The sequence below is a fragment of the Pseudopipra pipra genome, chromosome W (genome assembly GCF_036250125.1).
Source record: "Pseudopipra pipra isolate bDixPip1 chromosome W, bDixPip1.hap1, whole genome shotgun sequence".
Taxonomy (NCBI): Eukaryota; Metazoa; Chordata; class Aves; order Passeriformes; family Pipridae; genus Pseudopipra; species Pseudopipra pipra.
The window spans coordinates 404,848-425,155 of record NC_087580.1 but is presented as its reverse complement, the minus strand read 5'-3'; positions in this window follow the sequence as shown (position 1 = coordinate 425,155).

The window sequence follows — 20,308 nt, the reverse complement described above, 5'->3', positions numbered from 1 at the left end:
AGTGTGAGACCTGATGTGCATTATATAGAAATCAAACTTTCTGTGATTGACAAGGAACCAAATAGAACGCATTTCAAACAACAAATGAGGGTTAGAAACATCCCGAAGAAATGAACATTCTAGACGTGAAACTAACCCTGCAGCATAACAAGAATCAGTGACAATATTAACAGGTTGTTCAGAAAACTTTTCCAAGGCAATACGAATAGCAGCCAGTTCCAGAACCTGTACAGAGCATTGGTTCATGATCTGTACTTTTTGTTCCCATTGTCCTGTATCAGGATTCACCCAAGTCACTGCAGCTTTTTGTGATCGTCCAGATGCATCTGTAAAAACTGTGAGGCCTTTTATTGGCTCACTCCTGCATCTAGTCGTGGTTCTTAAAGGTAAATTACCGATTTCTGCCCAAAGTTTGTGCTTAGGGAGATTAACTGAAATGTTACCATCAAAACCTGCTAAGGCAGCTTGGAACTCGGTGTCCTCAGCCAGCATCCAAGCAAAATTGTCCTTCGTGGCTGGAATGTAGATGACCGCTGGATCCCTTCCATCTAGTTCCTGTAGTCGAGCTCTGCCTTTAATAACAAGCTTAGCAAACATTTCATTAATTGTCCATACAGTTTTATGTGGGGTGTGGGGCAGAAATAGCCATTCTAGAACCAGCAGTGGGTCCTTTTCAGTCTGGTCCCACTGAAACAAGACTGCAAATGGCTGGTACCTGCTGGGAACTAAGGCCAGGCAGATTTGCAGTTCAGGATTTCTCCTTCTGCTCTGCCTAGATTCTATTGCCTTGGCACAAATGTCCAACGCCTGTTTTGCCTCTGCTGTCAGAGACCTGTTAGACGTTAGATCAGAGTCCCCCTTTAGTAACACAAAGAGAGGGTGTAGCTCCTCTGTGGTTAAGCCTAGAATAGGCCTTAACCAATTAATAGCTCCCAGGAGTTTTTGCAACTCATTTAGGGTTAAAGTGTTCTTTACCTCGAGTTGCAGTGGCTGTGGGGAAATCTGTTGCTGCGTGATTCTCCATCCAAGATAGGTCCAGGGCTGCGATCGCTGGATTTTCTCTGCTGCAACCTGCAAGCCTGCTTCTTGGACAGCATCAGTCAAGGCAGTAACAACAATTTGCAGTTCATTTTCTGTGGCCATGCTTATTAGAATATCATCCATAAACTGATATATTATTGCAGAGGGGAAACGCTTTCTAATGGGTTGAATAGCATTTGCAACTACTGTTTGGCATATGGTTGGACTGTTCTTCATCCCTTGAGGGAGAACAACCCAGTGATACCTTTGCATAGGCTGTGAGTTGTTTAATGCTGGAATGGAAAATGCAAACCTTGGGGCATCCTCGGGATGCAGGAATATGGTAAAAAAGCAATCTTTTAAATCAATTATTGTCAGAGGCCAGTTTGCTGGGAGCATCGCAGGTGAGGGTAATCCTGGTTGCAATGTTCCCATAGGTTCAATGACTGCATTTACTGCTCTGAGATCCTGAAGCATCCTCCATTTGCCAGATTTTTTGGGAATGCAAAATACAGGAGTGTTCCAGGGACTATTTGTTGGCACAATGTGTCCTGCTTCTAATTGTTCCTCTACAAGCATTTTTAAATGATCAAGCCTTTCTTTTTTCATGGGCCACTGGTCTACCCAGACAGGCTGGTCACTTTTCCAGACCAGCTTAATCGGTGCTTGGGACGGCTGACCAATGGCCCCTATTGAAAAACCTGGCTGCTTGCAGGAGGTATTTGCATGACTGTGCCAAACTGTGAAAGTATATCACGTCCCCACAGAGAGCAAGGGATTGGAGCTATGAATGGAGCTACCTTTGCTAATTGTCCCTCCGGCCCCAAGACAGTGAGTATTTGAGCACTCTGTCTGGGTCTTTGTGTACCTCCTACCCCTTGAATGGTTGCAGCTGGGCAAACAGTAGGCCAGTCAAGTGGCCATTCGGAGTCCTTTATGATGGAGACATCGGCTCCCGAGTCCAAAAGGCCTGTAAATCGGTGCCCATTAACCTGGCACGTCATGAGCGGCTGTGTGGCTGTGATGGCTGTTGCCCAGTAAACTTGTGGTTGTCCCGTGCTGCCAAAGGCCCCCGAACCCCGCTCCCTCCCCCCCTCCCCTGCAGGCGACGCACTGTAGAAGGGGATTAACTGAGCAAGCTTCTGTCCTTTCGGAATGAAGCAGGGGGGTGAAGGGGTCCAAGCCATTATTAGAATCTCACTATGAGAATCTGAATCTATTACACCTGGCAGCACAAACAAACCCATTCTGGTAGTGGAGGACCTTCCAATCAGCAGTGCATGTACCCCTGGATTAAGGGGACCCCAACACCCAGTCGGGATTAGCACCACCTCAGTGGAAGTTATAAGGACTGTGTCCCTGTTGGATAAGTCCAGCCCAGCGCTGGCTGCGGTGGAGGAGCGCAGATTGCTGGCTGGGGTGTAGGGGCACAGAGCGCTGGCTGAGCTGGGGGGGCGCAAATCGCCAGCCTGTTCCCTTGTGTCGCATGTGATTGCTGTACCGGGGCGTGCGACAGCGCCCCTCGCCTCCAGTTTTTTGGCATCCTCCTTGCTTTGGTTTGCTTTCGAGGTACCAATGCTAGGGGTCTCTGAGGGCAGTCCCTTTGGAAATGGTCGGGGGCTCCACAAATGAAGCAACCTTCTCTGGGTCTGGCCCCCTGCTGTGTCCTTAACTGAGTACTCAGTGCTACTGCTAGCAAATCTGATTGATGTGTTAAAGAACCTACTTCTTGGCAGGCACGAACTAATTCTGAGATACTGCAAGTTTCCCTCTTAGGAAGGGTTTGCAGAACTCTCTGGCAGTCCACATTAGCATTTTCGAAAGCCAGTCTTCTGCTAAGGATTTCTCTGGCTTCCTCATTTTCAATCTGCCTATCCAGAGCAGATTGCAGCCGATCTAGGAATTTTGTATAAGATTCTGTTGGGCCCTGTACTATTTTTGTAAATGACAAGTTTGCGTCTCTGTCTGATGAGGGTAATTTCCTTATTGCCCGCAGGGCATGCTTTGCAATGACTTCGTATACCTCTCTATTGTAGCCGGTTTGTGCATCTATGGAACGATAGTTACCATCCCCTGTGAGTTGGTGTGCTGATACCCCTGCTTGTGGGTCATTAGCATAGGCAGAACAGATTTCTCTAAAATCGTTCAGCCATACATTGTACTGTGTGTTAGAAAGGCTTATTTGTAACAGGGTTCTCCAGTCATGAGGCATGAAGATATATGTGGAACTTAGTGATTCTAAAAATGCAAGCGTGTTAGGGGATGAAACACCCGTTTCTCTTATTAACTGTCTCAGTTCCTTGGTTAGTTCATGTGGTAATGGTTGGAATCTGCGGCTTTGACGTGGGCCGATAATTACTGGACATGCTTGTATAACTTGTAAGTCCCCAGTACGCAATGCCTCTTCTCTACATAAAGCCCACCTATCAATTGTGCCCTCTCGGTATGTCGCTTCATCCTTTGCCGGCGGAGCTATCCCGAAATCCCCCTCCTCCTCCCCCCATTCTCCCCATTCCCCCCCCCCTGCAGCTCCGGCGAAAGCGGCTGCCTGTGGGTGGGTGGTGGTGGTGGTTGGGGAAGACGGCGCAGGGGCGGGGAAGGATGGGTCAGCGTCCGTATCGCGTGGCGGGCGAGATGGTGGTGCCCGCCCCTGGGCGCGTACTCGGCGTTCATGCGTGGGATGGGTTGGCAAGTAAGCTGGGCTAGCCCCCCCACCCCTGTCACGGGACCCCCTGCTGCTGTCCCACGGACTGGAACTTCGCATTTGAGGTCCCGCTCCCTCCCGCCGGTCCGTGTCTCTTGAGTTTCCTGTTCCCTTCCCCAGAGTTGAATTGTGAACGGCTCCACCCCCTCCCCCCGCCGCGGTTTGTGTGTTTGAATTGCGGCGCGTAAAAGTGGGGCTGCTGGTTGCAGCGTGAGTGGGGGTGTATGAGTTCGTCGTTCTTTTATGGGATCTGCTTAATGCAGTCATTATAGCTTGCCAGGCTGGATAAGCATTGTTTGCCTGGGAATCTCCTCCCTGAGCCCTGAGTTTGATAAGGTTGCCTATTTTGTCCCATATGTGAATGTTGAGGGCTTCAACTAGAGGCAGTTCTGGTACGGCTGCTTTAATGAGCCGCACCAACTCTGAGAGTTCAGCCCTTGTAACCTGAACATAGTAAGGATTCAGCAGAGCAGCCAGTGTTTCTGTGTCTCGTGATAGTTCGGTAGGGAAAAAGTTTCCCATGTTACCTTTGAGCCTCGGCGCTGCTGGGGTGCGCTGCTGAAGAGGGTCTGTCGGTTTGTGGATTTGTGTTGGCTCACTGTCGGCTGGGCTGTGGCGTCCCGTCGGCGGCGGCTGATGTCCCGGTGCAGGCGGCAGACGGCAAGCGGCGGCGGCGGCACGGGCAGCTGTAGCGACGGACGCGGGGGCTGGCTGTAGAGGCGGTGACCTGGGGTTGCGGCGATCGGCGTGCGCGGGTTGCAAGCGGCGAACGAAGCGGCGGCGCTGGCGGTGGCCTCTTGGTCACGTGGCGACGGCTCGGCGTGGTCCCGGCTCCGTCTCCGGTGAGCGCGGCGTTCGCAGCGGCGGCAGCGGCGGCTCCGGGGGCTCCCGCGGTTCGCTGGGCGGCGCGGGGGTCGGAGCGCGCTGTATTGGAAGGCGCGGCTCGGCGCCTTGGTAAAGCCCGCGCGGTCTGAACACGGCGCAAGGGCTTTTTGCTGGCAGTGCTTTTTAAGCACGCCGCAGGGTCAGTCAGCAGCAACGAGCAGGCGGGGAGCCGCGGCCAGTTTCTGCAGGACAGAAAACTGGAACGGGGGCTCCGCGGGGGTCAGCGGTGGCTGGGGTTGCTAGGACGCGGCAGCGGCAAGCCGCTTTTGCACGTGGTCCACACAGTCGGTAGCGAAGGGTCGCTTTATCAAAAATGACCGACACTTAGGGAACAAACAGGCCTTTCCCTGACGATCTTAAGGTGCTCCGCAGCTCGGGGCTCCGAGCTGCAGCCACGTCTCGCCCAGGGATCAGTCTTAGACGTGCGGAGCGCGTTCCAGACAGACTCACCGTCTTTGATGTTGCTTTGACCTTCTTCGCTCTCTCGGTGGCTGTTTTGACCTCTCGGTTTCTTCTTCAACTTCTTTCTTCTCTTCTTCTGTGCACTATCTTACTATTTTTGAGCTCGCTAAACTAAACTGTCCGTCTCTTAGATGCCACTAAGACCACGGATTATTGACGTCAAGGTTTTTTGCGGTAAAAACTCCCGTCTCCGAAAATCGAGACGATCCCGGAGTTACCGGCTAATCTCCTGATCCAGGATATTTATCTCACTTAATATAAGCTAAAAATGTCCCTGTCGGGTCGCCATTTGTAGCATGGGTCCTTGTATAACAAGGAATGAAGACGCTCCTCGTGTGGTGGTATGGTCAAAGAGAACTTTTATTCAAATTTCCCACTCTTAAATCCCTGTGTACCATGTGACTTCTTCAGCCAATAGAGTTGTATGTGACTGCGCATGTCCCCTCGGGCCCCTCGGCCTGGCACATCCCCTGTGCATCCAGACATGCTCCCCACATTTAACTATTTTTACATTTTAGCAGACAAAGGAACTCCTGTCCATTGGCTTACCAGTTCTCTACAGGAATTCTTCTTCTCTCTTCTATTGGCTCTCGATTTCTCACTTTGCATGATACTTAGTCCACAATTTTTGTCCTTTTCTTGCCTTTTCCCTGGATAGAGAGAGCCTCAGTAACTGTCTGTGTTAGTTTTGTCTTTGTCTCTGGTTTCTCTAAGGGTCTTTGTGGTTTAGAAATTCTGCTTTCTTGGTGTCCAGGTCTCAAAAATAGATTTCTCTGCCAGGTCTCTGGCCACTGAAATATGGCAGGCCTTAAACTTTTACATTTTTTTTCTAACAAATGGCCATGGCCCAGAACTTGTCCATCATCCATTGTCTATTGCCCCCATTCAATCTCCTGCCAGCAGTTTCTCCCCACTGCTGGGTGGGCTCCTTTGTCAAGCACTAGAACTTGTTGGGTAACAGGCCCAGTCCTGTTGCCTATTTTTCGTGGGGATGTGCAGGAGGGCATTGAGTCTTCCAGGAGAAAATTGGCAGAGGACCCCAAGTTGGCTTGCAGTGTGGATGTGCTGGAGGGCAGGAAGGCTGTGCAGAGGGACCTGGACGGGCTGGACCTCTGGGCCGAGCCCGTGGGCATGAGGTTCAAGAGTGCCTTTGGGGCCTTTGGGGCCTCTGGCCACAAGAACCCCCTGCAGCTCCAGGCCGGGGGCAGAGGAGCTGCAAAGGGTCCCCGTGGGAGAGGCCCTGGGGGTGCTGGTGGACAGAGGCTGAACCTGAGCCAGCGGGTGCCCGGGTGGGCAAGAAGGCCAAGGGCAGGCTGGCCTGGATCAGAAAGAGTGTGGCAGCAGGAGCAGGGCAGTGATTCTTCTGCTGGACTGGGCACTGGTGAGGCCACCCCTGGAGTGCTGCGTCCAGCTCTGGGCCCCTCAATTCAGGGAGAACCTTGAGGGACTGGAGTGGGTGGAGAGCAGGGCAATGGAGCTGGGCAAGGGTCTGCAGTGCATGGCCTGTGAGGAGCAGCTGAGGGAGCTGGGCTTCTCCAGCCTGGAGAAGAGGAGGCTCGGGGCTGACCTTCTCCCTGTCCACAACTTCCTGACAGGAGGCTGGAGCCAGGTGGGGGTCAGCCCCTTCTCCGAGGCAACAGGCGACAGGACAAGAGGACACGAGGACCTGCCTGTCAGGGGCTGTTTGTCAGGGACAGGAGCAGGACTTTTTGGAGAGAAACAGGGATTAGGTATTGAAATGGGCTGCCCAGGGAGGTGGTGGAGTCAGCGTCCCTGGAGGTGTTTAAGCAAAGACTGGCCATGGCACTGAGTGCCGTGCTCTGCTTGACGTGCTGGGGATGGGGCGTAGGCTGGACGCTGGTTGATCTCACAAGTCTCTGCCAGCCTCAGGGACTCTGGGCTTCTGTGCCAGCCCAGCCTTTGGGGACAGCGTGCTGGTGGCTCAGAGGCTCTGTCCTTGCCTTGCCTTGCCCATCTCCTGGCTGCCAGGCAAGGGCCTTGTGACATCACAGCCTCTGTGGAACAGCGCTGTGGCTGAAAACTGTCAGTGCTGCGTCCCCGTGCCCAGAGCCTGGGCAGAAGTCGGCTGGCAGGGACGGGCAGAGACTGTGCAGAGGTGTCAGCTCGTCCCGCAGCAGCACGATGCCCAGCCAGGGCATCTCCTGGCTCCTCAGGCTCTCGGTGCTCCTGCTCTTGCCTGGCCCACTCGAGCCTTGCAGCCGTGCCACAGGTGCCATTGCTGAGAACCGGGGTTTTCCTTGGATGGCCCCTTGCCAGAAAAGGCAGGAGAGGCTGGAGAGAGGGGAAGGAGGGGGGTCAGGCCGCTGGGATGGTGCCGGCGGGCCGTGAGCCCGAAGCCAGCCAGGCCTTGGGCCCACACGGTGTCAGGGGAGGACTGAGAGCCCCCAGGGAGGAGGAAAGCTGGGCAGGCCCCAAGGCTGCTGGGCCTCTTCCTTGCCAGCCCTTTGGCCAAGGCCCCGAGGCAGAGGTGGGGCTCAGCCCCTGCACAGCAATGGGGCACAGGCTGAGCCCCAGGGACACCAGAGCCAGGCGGCCTGAGCTCTTCTTCCTGCAGCGTCTGCCTGGGGCAGCCCAGCCAGGCCTGAGTCTCTGCAGGAGAGGCCAAGCCCAGCCAGAGAGGGCTCAGCCCTCTGAGGCTGCACTCACTGCAAAGGGAACAAAACCTTGGCCCAGAGGACATCCTGCCCCCAAATGGAGAACTGGAAAGGTCAAGAATAAAAAAGTCACCTCCCCCATTCTTCAAGAAATGTTCAGACCTCTTTCCTAAAAGCATCCAGGACTCGGGTCACCTAGTTTTCTCTCTGAAAAGGGTTTTCCATGGTTCCCCTGAATTCCCAAGTTCAAAGGGGTCCCAGCACACTTTGGGATGTGTTGGATGCTCTGTTGGGGTGCAGATGTCCCCCCAAAGCTCCCCCAGAACAGGGTGACACAAGGGGGGGGCACAAAGGGGTCCCCATTCCTGATCCATCCTGGAGCAACCACACTGGGGGCAACTGGGATCAGAGTGGGAGCAGCTGGGCCCCTGCTGGGCTCATACTGGGACCATACTGGGAGTGACTGCAATAATACTGGGAGTATGTGAGAGGCACTGCAACCATACTGGGATGACTGGGATCAAACTGGATTTGTACTGCAAGTGTTTGCAAGTTCCTGGGACCATACTGGGACACATACTGGACACATACTGAGATCATCCTGGGAGCAACTGGGACCATGCAGGGGCAAATGGCCTCCTCCAGGCAGTGACTGAAAGTGCCTGGGGCCATACTGGACTCAGACTGGGAGTCCCTGAGAGTGAAAGGAACCATCATGGGGGGGACTGGGAGCAACTGGGACCACCTTGAGGGCAACTGGTATCCTCTTGGGAGTGACTGGAAGTGACTGGGCCAGCAGCCGCTGCTGGCGGAGCCCGGCAGGCCTTGGCTGGGGGGAGCCGGGCGGCCTCTGCGCGTCCCGCGCTGGGGAGGGGACAGGAGAGGCAGCACAGTCAGGGCAGGGCTGCCTTGAGTCAATCCTCTGCTGCTTTACAATCTCCTCCAAATTCTTTGGATTTCTTTGGGGGAACTTTGTTCAGCTCAGCTCTGTGCTGCTCAATGAGAGCACTTTCCTTGACCGGGCAGGAATTCTCACCCTCCCCATTGCTCTGAGCCTGAACCCTGGACAGCTCTGAGGTCCCAAAGGGCTCCCTGTGCCCCAGGGCAGACTCGGGAGAGCTGCTCTGCCCACAAGTGACCTGCTGCACAGCACACAGGTTCCCTGTGCTATTTGCACCTCTCTGTTGGTGGATGATCCCCTTCAAAGATGCCTGGAAAAAAAGTGGGGTTTTGTGAAGACTCCACTTGCAAAATCAATTCCTCCCAACTCTTCCCTCTTTCCCTGTGCAGCTGAGCAGAGAGCGATGCAGAGGAGTGCTCAGGCTCTGCTGCCTGGAGCTGTCCCTGCCAGCAGCTGCTTCCCTGTGCCCAGGGCTGGGCCCTGGCAGTGCATCCAGAGCCCATCCCAGCCCTGGGTGCTCAGCTCTGCCCTGCAGAGCCCTCCCAGCACAGGGCACTCTGGTGCCAGGGGCACCTCTGTCTGGGCAGGCTCTGATGGCAACAGCAGAGCAACCCTGAGGAGGCTGGAAAAGCACCACTGCTGCTGCCTGTGAGGCCCAGGGGGCTGATTTCTGACACTCCCTGCGCCATTGCCCTCGAAGAAGAAGAGCTTTAGATTTTCCATGCTTCCTCCTGAATGGAGACATGAATTGATCTTTCTCATTGCCCGTCCCTGGGAACCCGAAGCAGAACACTGGAAGTACAGGATCCTTCCCTTTCAGGATGCCCCTGCCTTGCTGCATTTCCTGAAAATTCCTCTTAGAAACCCCCAGCAGTCATTTGGAGCTGTGATCATTCCTGACATGTGCTGCACCGTCTCGACAGCAGAAGGGCCCTGCCCTCCCTTCCCCTGTCAATTGGGGTTTGCTCCTTGCCCACAGCCCTTCTCCCCCAGCCCTGGAGCAGCTCCCTGGGCCGGCTGAGAGCTGCCCCTGGCAGGCAGCAGAGTCCCTGCCCAGCAGTGCCCTGGGCTGCAGGACCCTGCTCTGCCCCACAGCCCTGGGCACCCCTGGTTGCACCCCCGGCTTCACAGCTCTGCCAAAGGGCCCCCCAACAGCCCCCTCCTCACCCGTCCCATCAGCTGGGGCTGGGTCAGCTTTAGGAGATGCCTCCAGGAGCTGCCCCTGCACTGCCCTGCAGCCCCAGACTGCCCGTGTGCAGCCCTGCCAAGATTCCTCCTGCAGGGAGCTCTCAGTCACCCTCCCAACCCTGAGCCCCTTGAAGCTCTGTGTGTGCCCTGCTGGTGTCCCTGAGCTGCCCTGGCAGTGCCCTCAGCCCTGCTGGGCTGTGCAGAGGAGCTGCTCCTGGGCAGAGCTGTCTCTCTGCAGCGCTGCCCGCTTGCCAGGAGCTCCCTGTGTGCCAGGAGCCCGGCCCAGCTCAGCAGCACAGACACAGCCCCAGGCACTAAATGACCCTCGGGGGTTGGGGATGAGTCCCTGAACATCAGACAAAGAGCAAGTTAAAGAAACCTCAGAAGAATTCCAAGTCAGATCCAAGTCCACAGTTTCTCCTGGCATTAATGGGTCCCACTGAGGGCCAGCACTCAGAAATTGTCCCCTGCTTCCAGTCAGAGCCGAAAACTGGAGGCAGTGATGAGAGGTGGGGACAAACAAAGTCCTGGGGTCTGTGATGCTGAATAAATCTGGCTTTGTTTTGTTCTTGCAAAGGGCCAAGGCCTGACCCCCAGCCCCTGGGAAGGGAGATCCTGTGCCTGCCTCATTCCTCAGGGCTCTTGCTGGGGCTCTGGGATGTGGGGATGTGCAATGGCAAGGGCAGGAGCATGGGGCAACACCTCTGTCTCAGTTGGATGAGACTGAAGTGTTTTGCTAAGGAGGATGAGTTATGAGGAAAACCAAACTCCTCCCTTCTAAGCAATTGTAAATCTGAAATTAAAAGATTCCAGTTGAGGAATAATGGAAAAAGGAAAAATAGCAGCTCTTTATTAAAGGATATCTGTGTATTGGCAGAACAACAAAAAGGGGAAAAAGGGAAAAGGGGTAAGAGTGGGCTCTTCCCGCTGTCTGTGGCTGGCTGTGGCCGGGAATTCCCCCTTTTGACCGATGAACACACGCCACTGCCAACACGGGAGCGCAGGAGGGAAAGGGCGACCTCCTCCCCAGAAGGTTCCTTTGGAGGGGGGTCAAACCTCTCCCATGAACTCCGAGCAGGTCCGGGCTGGGGGCAGAACAGGGCGCAGGAAACGAAGGCAAACGGGAACCAGCAAACAGCCAGATGAGCAGGCCGAGAACAAAAGGTTTTCCCTTTTTTTTGGTTTGGGTCTGCCTGGCAACTGGAGCGTCATCAGAGAGACGCGCTGGGATTGACTGAGGGGCGTGAGCTCGGTGGCCCCAGCGGGATGGAGACGCGGGGGGGCACTGGGAGAGACTGAGATGGACTGGAATGGACTGGGAAGAACTGGGAGGGGGCAAAAGGCCACGGGACGGGCACGGAGGGCTGAAGGGTGTGAGGTTATTCCCAGCGAGGGTTTGAGGGGCTCCAGGGACATTCCTGGGGCAGGGACCGAGGGGACCCGCTCTGCCCCACGCTCACCTTCCTCTCCACCCTGGACGGGGTGAACACCTTGCAGTTGTGCTGACCGCACGTGTCCACCAGAGACCGTGCAAACTCCAGCCGTTCCTGGTCGCTGTTCCATTTCCTGGCAAACTTCTCCCCATACGGGGTGTCCCCCACATGTACCCCCACATCGCTGTCAAAATGCACGAACTGCTCCCGGTTGTACATGTACCTCTCCAAGAACCTCACCCGCTCGGTGCCATTGATGAAGCGACACTCAGACTTTACCGTCCTCTGGAACACCCCTGTGTGTGCAGGACACGGGTCAGGGGGTGCCCCGTCCCCCCCATCATCTCCCAGCCCCTCACAGCAGGTTGGGAGCTCAGGGGGAAACCGCAGACCCCCCTTTCCCACCCCCCTCTGCCCCACGGACGCCCCAGCACCGGCTCTTGGCTGGGGGGGAACCCCCCATCAGCCCCCCGGGGATGGACAGGGGGGTTGGGGACCCCCAATGCGGATCCGACCCCCTCAGAGCCCCAGAGAACCGCTCCAGGGCTCGAGGGACACCCAGGGACCCCCAGGGCACCCCTCTGCCTGCTCTCCCACACCCCCTTGTCCCCCTCTCCCACCCCTTTCCAACGTCCCCACAATCCCCAGAACCCCCGCCCTCACTTTGGGGCTCCCACCACCCTCCCACTCACTCTGGGCCTTCTGACCCCACTCCCACTCACTTTTGGGGCTCCCACACACTCTTTTCTCCCCTCTTTCCCCCCTTTCACACCCGACCCCCCTGCCCGCCCCCCCGCTCACCCGACAGCTCCTCGCCCGCAGCCGGGGGGGCTCCCAGCACCACCAGCACCGCCAGCACGGCCCCAGCTCCCCGCACACGCTCCATGCCCAGCGCCGGACAGCTGCTGACAGCCCAAAACCAGCCGGGCGGCGCCGTTTTGAGGGGTTTGGGGCGCGCTGGGCTTGGCTGAGGGCGCAGTTGGGGCCCTTTTTTCGAGGCGTCTTCCCGGCGACTGATGAGTCATCAGCGCGGCGCGCTGGGATTGGGCGCGGGCGGCGTGGGCGCTTTGGGATTGGCTGAGGGCCGTTTGGGGCCCCCGCGGCAGCCCCGGGGCTGGGGGGTTCGGGGGGTCCGTGGGCTGCGGGGGAGGGGGGAGCTCAGGGCCCACCAAAAATGCCCAGCCAGGGCTCCCAAAGCTCAGGGCAACCCAAAAACGCCCATCCAGGGCTCCCACAGATCAGGGGAACCGCAAACAGAGGATAAATTGTCCCGGAGCTCAGAGTTGCCCCAAACAAGAGGGAGATGGGGGGCTGAGAATGCCCAATCCCCCTTTTCCCAGCATTTTTGGTTGCACTGGGTCTTAGTTAAACAAGATTACAACTTAGAAATTAAGAGACTTCAGGTGGAAGTGTGGAAAAGGAAAAGAATCAGCTTTTTATTAACAAAATCTGAATAAACAACAAATAGTGCAACCAAAAACTGGGACCCTGCTGGGGGCAAATGGCTTTATCCTGGGAGTGCCAGGGCATGTCTGGGTTCATCCTGGGTGTGAGTGCCACCATCTGGGGTGTCACTGGGATCCTACTGGGATGGTCCTGGGAGGGACTGGGGGGGAGTGGAACTCTAGTGAGGTGACTGGGAGCAACTGGGACCATGCAGGGGGTAACTTGGATCCTACTTGGACAGACTGGTATCGTACCGGGACTGACTGGGATCATAGTGGGATGATACTGGGTATGACTAAAAGTGACTGAGATGATACTGGGGGTGACTGGGAACATGTTGGAGGCAAGTGGGATCTACTGGCAGTGGCTGGGAGTGACAGGGATGATACTGGGAGTGACTGGAAGCACAGTAGGGGTGAATGGGAGCAACTGGAACCACACTGGGGGCAACTGGGCTCATAATGGGATCATCCTGGGAGTGACTGCAATAATATTGGGAGTATGTGAGAGGGACTGCAACCATACTGGGGATGACTGGGATCAAACTGGATTCATACTTCAAGTTCCTGGGATCATACTAGGAATGTCTGGACTCATAGTGGGATCATACTGGGAGCAACTGGGACCATGCAGGGGCAAATGGCATCGTCCAGGCAGTGACTGAAAGTGCCTGGGGCCATACTGGACTCAGACTGGGAGTCCCTGAGAGGGAAAGGAACCATTGTGGGGGGGATTGGGAGCAACTGGGACCACCTTGGGGGCAACTGGGATCCTATTGGGAGTGACCAGGACCATACAGGAACCACCCTAGGAGTGACTGTCAGTGACCGGGATCATACTGGGAGTGACTGGAACTACAGAGAGGGGAACTGGGAGCCAGTGGGGCCATGCTCCAAGGAACCCCCAAACTCACTCAGAGCCCACCCAGGACCCCACCTAACCCTTTTTTTGGGGGGGACATTTATGGGCACTGGTGTTACTGGGAGCTCCCCCGGCTGCAGGTGAGGAGCTCTGGGGTGAGAGGGGGTGTTGGGAAGGGGGGGGGTCAGTGAGTAAGAGGGGATAAAAGGGGTGGTGGGACCCCAAAGTGAGTGGGAGGGGAGTGGGACCCCCCAAAAGTGGAGGGGGAGGGAGACTGAGAATTGGAGGCTGATGGGAAAGGGGTGGGAGAGGTCAGAAAAGTGGTGGAAACGGGAAGGTGGAACCCCCAAAGTGAGCATGAGGGGGTTGGGGATTGGGGGATGATGTGTAAGGGGTGGGAGAGGAGGAAAAAGTGGAGGTTGGGACCTCATAAGTGATCCTGGGCGGGCTGGGAATTGAGGGGAACCATGGAAAAACATTGTCAGAGAGACAATTGGGTGACCCGAGTCCTGGATGCTTTTAGGAAAGAGGTCTGAACATTTCTTGAAGAATGGAGGGGGGTGACCTTTTTATTCTTGACCTTTCCAGTTCTCCATTTGGGGGCAGGATGTCCTCTGGGCCAATGTTTTGTTCCCTTTGCAGTGAGTGCAGCCTCAGAGGGCTGAGCCCTCTCTGGCTGGGCTTGGCCTCTCCTGCAGAGACTCAGGCCTGGCTGGGCTGCCCCAGGCAGACGCTGCAGGAAGAAGAGCTCAGGCCGCCTGGCTCTGGTGTCCCTGGGGCTCAGCCTGTGCCCCATTGCTGTGCAGGGGCTGAGCCCCACCTCTGCCTCGGGGCCTTGGCCAAAGGGCTGGCAAGGAAGAGGCCCAGCAGCCTTGGGGCCTGCCCAGCTTTCCTCCTCCCTGGGGGCTCTCAGTCCTCCCCTGACACCGTGGGGGCCCAAGGCCTTGCTGGCTTTGGGCTCACGGCCCGCCGGCACCATCCCAGCGGCCTGACTCCCCTCCTTCCCCTCTCTCCAGCCTCTCCTGCCTTTTCTGGCAAGGGGCCATCCAAGGAAAACCCCGGTTCTCAGCAATGGCACCTGTGGCACGGCTGCAAGGCTCGAGTGGGCCAGGCAAGAGCAGGAGCACCGAGAGCCTGAGGAGCCAGGAGATGCCCTGGCTGGGCATCGTGCTGCTGCGGGACGAGCTGACACCTCTGCACAGTCTCTGCCCGTCCCTGCCAGCCGACTTCTGCCCAGGCTCTGGGTACGGGGACGCAGCACTGACAGTTTTCAGCCACCGCGCTGTTCCACAGAGGCTGTGATGTCACAAGGCCCTTGCCTGGCAGCCAGGAGATGGGCAAGGCAAGGCAAGGACGGAGCCTCTGAGCCACCAGCACGCTGTCCCCAAAGGCTGGGCTGGCACAGAAGCCCAGAGTCCCTGAGCTTGGCAGAGACTTGTGAGATCAACCAGCGTCCAGCCTACGCCCCATCCCCAGCACGTCAAGCAGACCACGGCACTCAGTGCCATGGCCAGTCTTTGCTTAAACACCTCCAGGGACGCTGACTCCACCACCTCCCTGGGCAGCCCATTTCAATACCTAATCCCTGTTTCTCTCCAAAAAGTCCTGCTCCTGTCCCTGACAAACAGCCCCTGACAGGCAGGTCCTCGTGTCCTCTTGTCCTGTCGCCTGTTGCCTCGGAGAAGGGGCTGACCCCCACCTGGCTCCAGCCTCCTGTCAGGAAGTTGTGGACAGGGAGAAGGTCAGCCCCGAGCCTCCTCTTCTCCAGGTTGGAGAAGCCCAGCTCCCTCAGCTGCTCCTCACAGGCCATGCACTGCAGACCCTTGCCCAGCTCCATTGCCCTGCTCTCCACCCACTCCAGCCCCTCAAGGTTCTCCCTGAATTGAGGGGCCCAGAGCTGGACACAGCACTCCAGGGGTGGCCTCACCAGTGCCCAGTCCAGCAGAAGCATCACTGCCCTGCTCCTGCTGCCACACTCTTTCTGATCCAGGCCAGCCTGCCCTTGGCCTTCTTGCCCACCCAGGCACCCGCTGGCTCAGGTTCAGCCACTGTCCACCAGCACCCCCAGGGCCTCTCCCACGGGGACCCTTTGCAGCTCCTCTGCCCCCGGCCTGGAGCTGCAGGGGGTTCTTGTGGCCAGAGGCCCCAAAGGCACCAAAGGCACTCTTGAACCTCATGCCCACGGGCTCGGCCCAGAGGTCCAGCCTGGCCAGGTCCCTCTGCACAGCCTTCCTGCCCTCCAGCACATCCACACTGCAAGCCAGCTTGGGGTCCTCTGCCAATTTGCTCCTGGAAGACTCAATGCCCTCCTGCAGATCCCCACGAAAAATAGGCAACAGGACTGGGCCTGTTCCCCAACAAGTTCTAGTGCTTGACAAAGGAGCCCACCCAGCAGTGGGGAGAAACTGCTGGCAGGAGATTGAATGGGGGCAACAGACAATGGATGATGGACAAGTTCTGGGCCATGGCCATTTGTTAGAAAAACAAAGTAAAAGCTTAAGGCTGCCATATTTCAGTGGTCAGAGACCTGGCAGAGAAATCTATTTTTGAGACCTGGACACCAAGAAAGCAGAATTTCTAAACCACTAAGACCCTTAGAGAAACCAGAGACAAAGACAAAACTAACACAGACAGTTACTGACGCTCTCCCTATCTAGGGAAAAGACAAGAAAAGGACAAAAACTGTGGACTAAGCATCATGCAAAGTGAGAAATCGAGAGCCAATAGAAGAGAGAATAAGAATTCCTGCAGAGAACTGGTAAGCCAATGGACAGGAATTCCTTTGTCTGCTAAAATGTAGAAATTGTTAAGAGTTTTGAGAACTGATGTACATGTGTTAGAGAGCAATTGCTGTGTCCCTTCAGCACTGAATGAAGTAGGGTCACCTCTGGAACCCAACCAACTGCTCAGAGATTTTATTCCCCGGCTTTCGCTGACAGTTTCTGGGGACCCAGATGAGACAAAGCAGCGCCGACAGGGCAGAGCAGAGGAATCGTTGGCCCTGCAGCGTGTACCAAAGGAGTTTTGGGGAGATCTTCCAATTCCCTGGTCTGGAGAGTTCACCACACCTTCTTTTCTGGGAAAAAGAACAGGCCATGAATTTTGGGTCCTTGATTTTAAGGCCTTTTGCCTGCACATAATGCACACCGATGGGAAGGACGCAGCGTGAGGCTGAGAGGTTTCTGTCATGGTTTGTGGGCTTGGGTGAGATTGGGCCATAATTACAGGACACCTGTAAAATCTGGGCTTTGGGAAAGGTTGGGGAGGGTTGGGAAAGGTGTTCAAAGGGTGGTTTTGCCTGAGGTGTTAAACATGGGAGTGGGTCTATCTTCCCAATTCCCAAGAGAAGAGATCCCAGAAAGCTCCCCTGCAGGTTGTGTTTTAAGGGACAGGAGAAGAGACCGAGGGTAAGGGGTTTCTTTCCTGGAGGGAAGGGCTGTCGTTCACTTTCAGGAGCCCTGCGCTGAAATTGCCAGTCTGACTGCCCAAACTGAACACAGCTGAAGATTCCTGCCGGATAAAAAGGGCCAGGACAGAAAGTTCTTGCTGCCCATGGAGTGCCCAGGGTGGCCCCCAACTGCATATGAAACCCGAAGGTTCCAGGCTTTCTTTCCTGGGGGAAAGGCCGTGACATCCCAAAGAGTCTCGTGGCAGACGGGTGGGGCTGCACTGTGGGGGTGTGAGGTGTTGGTTCTTTGGTTGCCAGGGGCTATTCCAGAATGGAGAGGACAGACCATGACATCACAAAGGGGCCCATGGCACAGGGGTTGGGCTGCACTAGGGGCTGTGAGACATTGTTTTTTTGGTTTCCAGCAGCCATTCTGGAATGGAGGGGCTAGGCCGTGACATCACAAGAAGGCCCTTGGCAAAAAGGTGGGGCTTCACTTTGGGGTTGTAGGGCGTTGGTTCTTTGGTTGCCAGGGCCCATTCTGGAATGGAGAGGACAGGCTGTGACAAGAAGTGCCTGTCAGAACTGCAAAGACGGACGCACAAGAATCTTATGTGGGCATATTCTCTGTTCTGCCCTGCACACCCTAGTGCTGGGGTCAAAACTCAGCCTCTCTGCTTCCCTCTCCTGAGGGACTTGTTATTAGACATCCCTTTCCCCTGCGCTCCTTTCAAAAGCCCTCCTGGCAATTCCCAAGCCTGTACCCGGCTCTCATCCCCTCTCTGGCTCAGAGCCCTCGACTTATCTTTCAGAGAGCTGGGCCTGTCAATCCATCATCCCTTTGGCTGACTCAGAGGTTGCTGCAGTCGCTGGGTTATTCTCTTTTTCAGGTCCCAGAAATACAACCAAAATCAGTGCAGGACTTTAGCAGCACATCGGCCAAACCCCAACCATTCCGCCACTCAGCATCTCCTAAGTGCTCCGAGGTCCTCCAGTCCCTGGCTCCGCCCAGAGTCGCAGCCTGCGGCTATCCCTGCATGGCACACCTGGAAGAGGGAAAGAAAATGTTCTGTGGCATTTCTGAAAGTTCCCTGGGCCCCTGCTCCTCCTCGCTACCTCCCCGACTCACCTGCAATGCTCTTCTCTTTCCAAAGTCTACCGGGACGGCCCCTCCAAAGAGAAGAGGGAAATGCTTCATTGCTGAGCCCTGCAATACCCTGCCCTTGCCCACCAGGCCAGCACAAGAGTACCTGACCTTGTCGCTCGGCTCCTGGGCCTGTGGCTCTGCTCCCCTGGCAATACGCACGGCCACTGCAAAGAAATCCCCCAGGGAAGGCACACACTGACGGATCCCCTCAGAGGGCAACATTCTCACCAAAGCTCCCCTCTCAGCTTCCTTTACACTGACCTCTTACTGCAGGGACCTCCTTCCCATTCTGCTGATGCTTCTCAGGTTGCGAACCACCCGGAAAAAAAACCCAAATGCCAAGGGATGTGCTCAGATTCACCATAGATACAGCCCACCAGAATTAACATCTGATTCAGACTGGCAGGAAATGCCCACCTTGCTCATCGTCCCTCCCGGTGCCCAAGGCCCCCCCACCGCTTGCATTACACCTTGAAAGAACAAGAAGATGCTCACAGAACGACCTTTGAAGAGAAGTGCCTGTCAGAACTGCAAGGAGGGATGCACAACAATCTCACGTGGGGGATATTCTCTGCTCTGCCCTGCCAGACCCTTGTGCTGGGGTCAAAACACAGCCTCTCTGCTTCCCTCTCCTGAGGGACTTGTTCTTAGACATCCCTTTCCCCTCCCGGCAATTCCAAGCCTGGACCCGGCTCTAATCCCCTCTCTGCCTCAGAGCCCTCAACTTCTCTTGCAGAGAGCTGGGCCTGTCACCCAGCTGCCAAAAGCAGGGCCCTTGGGCTGCCTCGGAGGTTCCTGCAGTCGCCCCAGGCCCTGCCCAAGGCCCTCCCATCAGGGGCTGGGCCCTGGGGGCCGGGGGAGAACCCACCCGCGGCTTGGCCGTTCTTGCCCAGCCCTGCTCTGGCCCAGCCTCCTCCCCCTGCACACTCCCCACTGCCACAGCCTGCGCTGGGGCAGCAGTTCCTTCCTGGGCCTTTCCAGCTGCCCCCATGGGGACACTTCCATTTTCTGGCCAGGCCCCAGAGGCAATCCCAGCCAGTCCTGCCCCTCGTCCCCAGCCCGGCTCACTGACTCCTGGTGGCCCCCTGGAAGCCAAGAGCCAAAGGCTGACCCCCCAGAGTGCAGCCTCACCCATCTGCACTGGGCCCCAGGGCTTCCCTTTCCCAAGCAGCCTCTGCAAAGCCTTGTCCGAGAGAAAACTGGTGACCCGAGTCCTGGATGCTTTTAGGAAAGAGGTCTGAACATTTCTTGACTAATGGAGGGGGGTGACTTTTTTATTCTTGACCTTTCCAGTTCTCCATCTGGGGGCAGGATGTCCTCTGGGCCAATGTTTTGTTCCCTTTGCAGTGAGTGCAGCCTCAGAGGCTGAGCCCTCTCTGGCTGGGCTTGGCCTCTCCTGCAGAGACTCAGGCCTGGCTGGGCTGCCCCAGGCAGACGCTGCAGGAAGAAGAGCTCAGGCCGCCTGGCTCTGTGTCCCTGGGGCTCAGCCTGTGCCCCATTGCTGGGCAGGGCTGAGCCCCACCTCTGCTTCGAAGGCCTTGGCCAAAGGGTTGCAAGGAAGAGGCCCAGCAGCCTTGGGGCCTGCCCAGCTTTCCTCCTCCCTGGGGGCTCTCAGTCCTCCCCTGACACCGTGTGGGCCCAAGGCCTTGCTGGCTTCGGGCTCACAACCCGCTGGCCCCATCCCAGCTCCTGACCCCCCCTCCTTCCCCTCTCTCCCAGCCTCTCCTGCCTGCCTTTTCTGGCAAGGGGCCATCCAAGGAAAACCCCGGTTCTCAGCAATGGCACCTGTGGCACGGCTGCAAGACTCGAGTGGGCCAGGCAAGAGCAGGAGCACCGAGAGCCTGAGGAGCCAGGAGATGCCCTGGCTGGCATCGTGCTGCTGCGGGACGAGCTGACACCTCTGCACGAGTCTCTGCCCCGTCCCTGCCAGCCGACTTCTGCCCAGGCTCTGGGCACGGGGACGCAGCCCTGACAGTTTTCAGCCACTGCGCTGTTCCACAGAGGCTGTGATGTCACAAGGCCCTTGCCTGGCAGCCAAGGAGATGGGCAAGGCAAGGCAAGGACGGAGCCTCGGAGCCACCAGCACGCTGTCCCCAAAGGCTGGGGTGGCACAGAAGCCCAGAGTCCATGAGCTTGGCAGAGACTTGTGAGATCAACCAGCGTCCAGCCTACGCCCCATCCCCAGCACGTCAAGCAGACCACGGCACTCAGTGCCATGGCCAGTCTTTGCTTAAACACCTCCAGGGACACTGACTCCA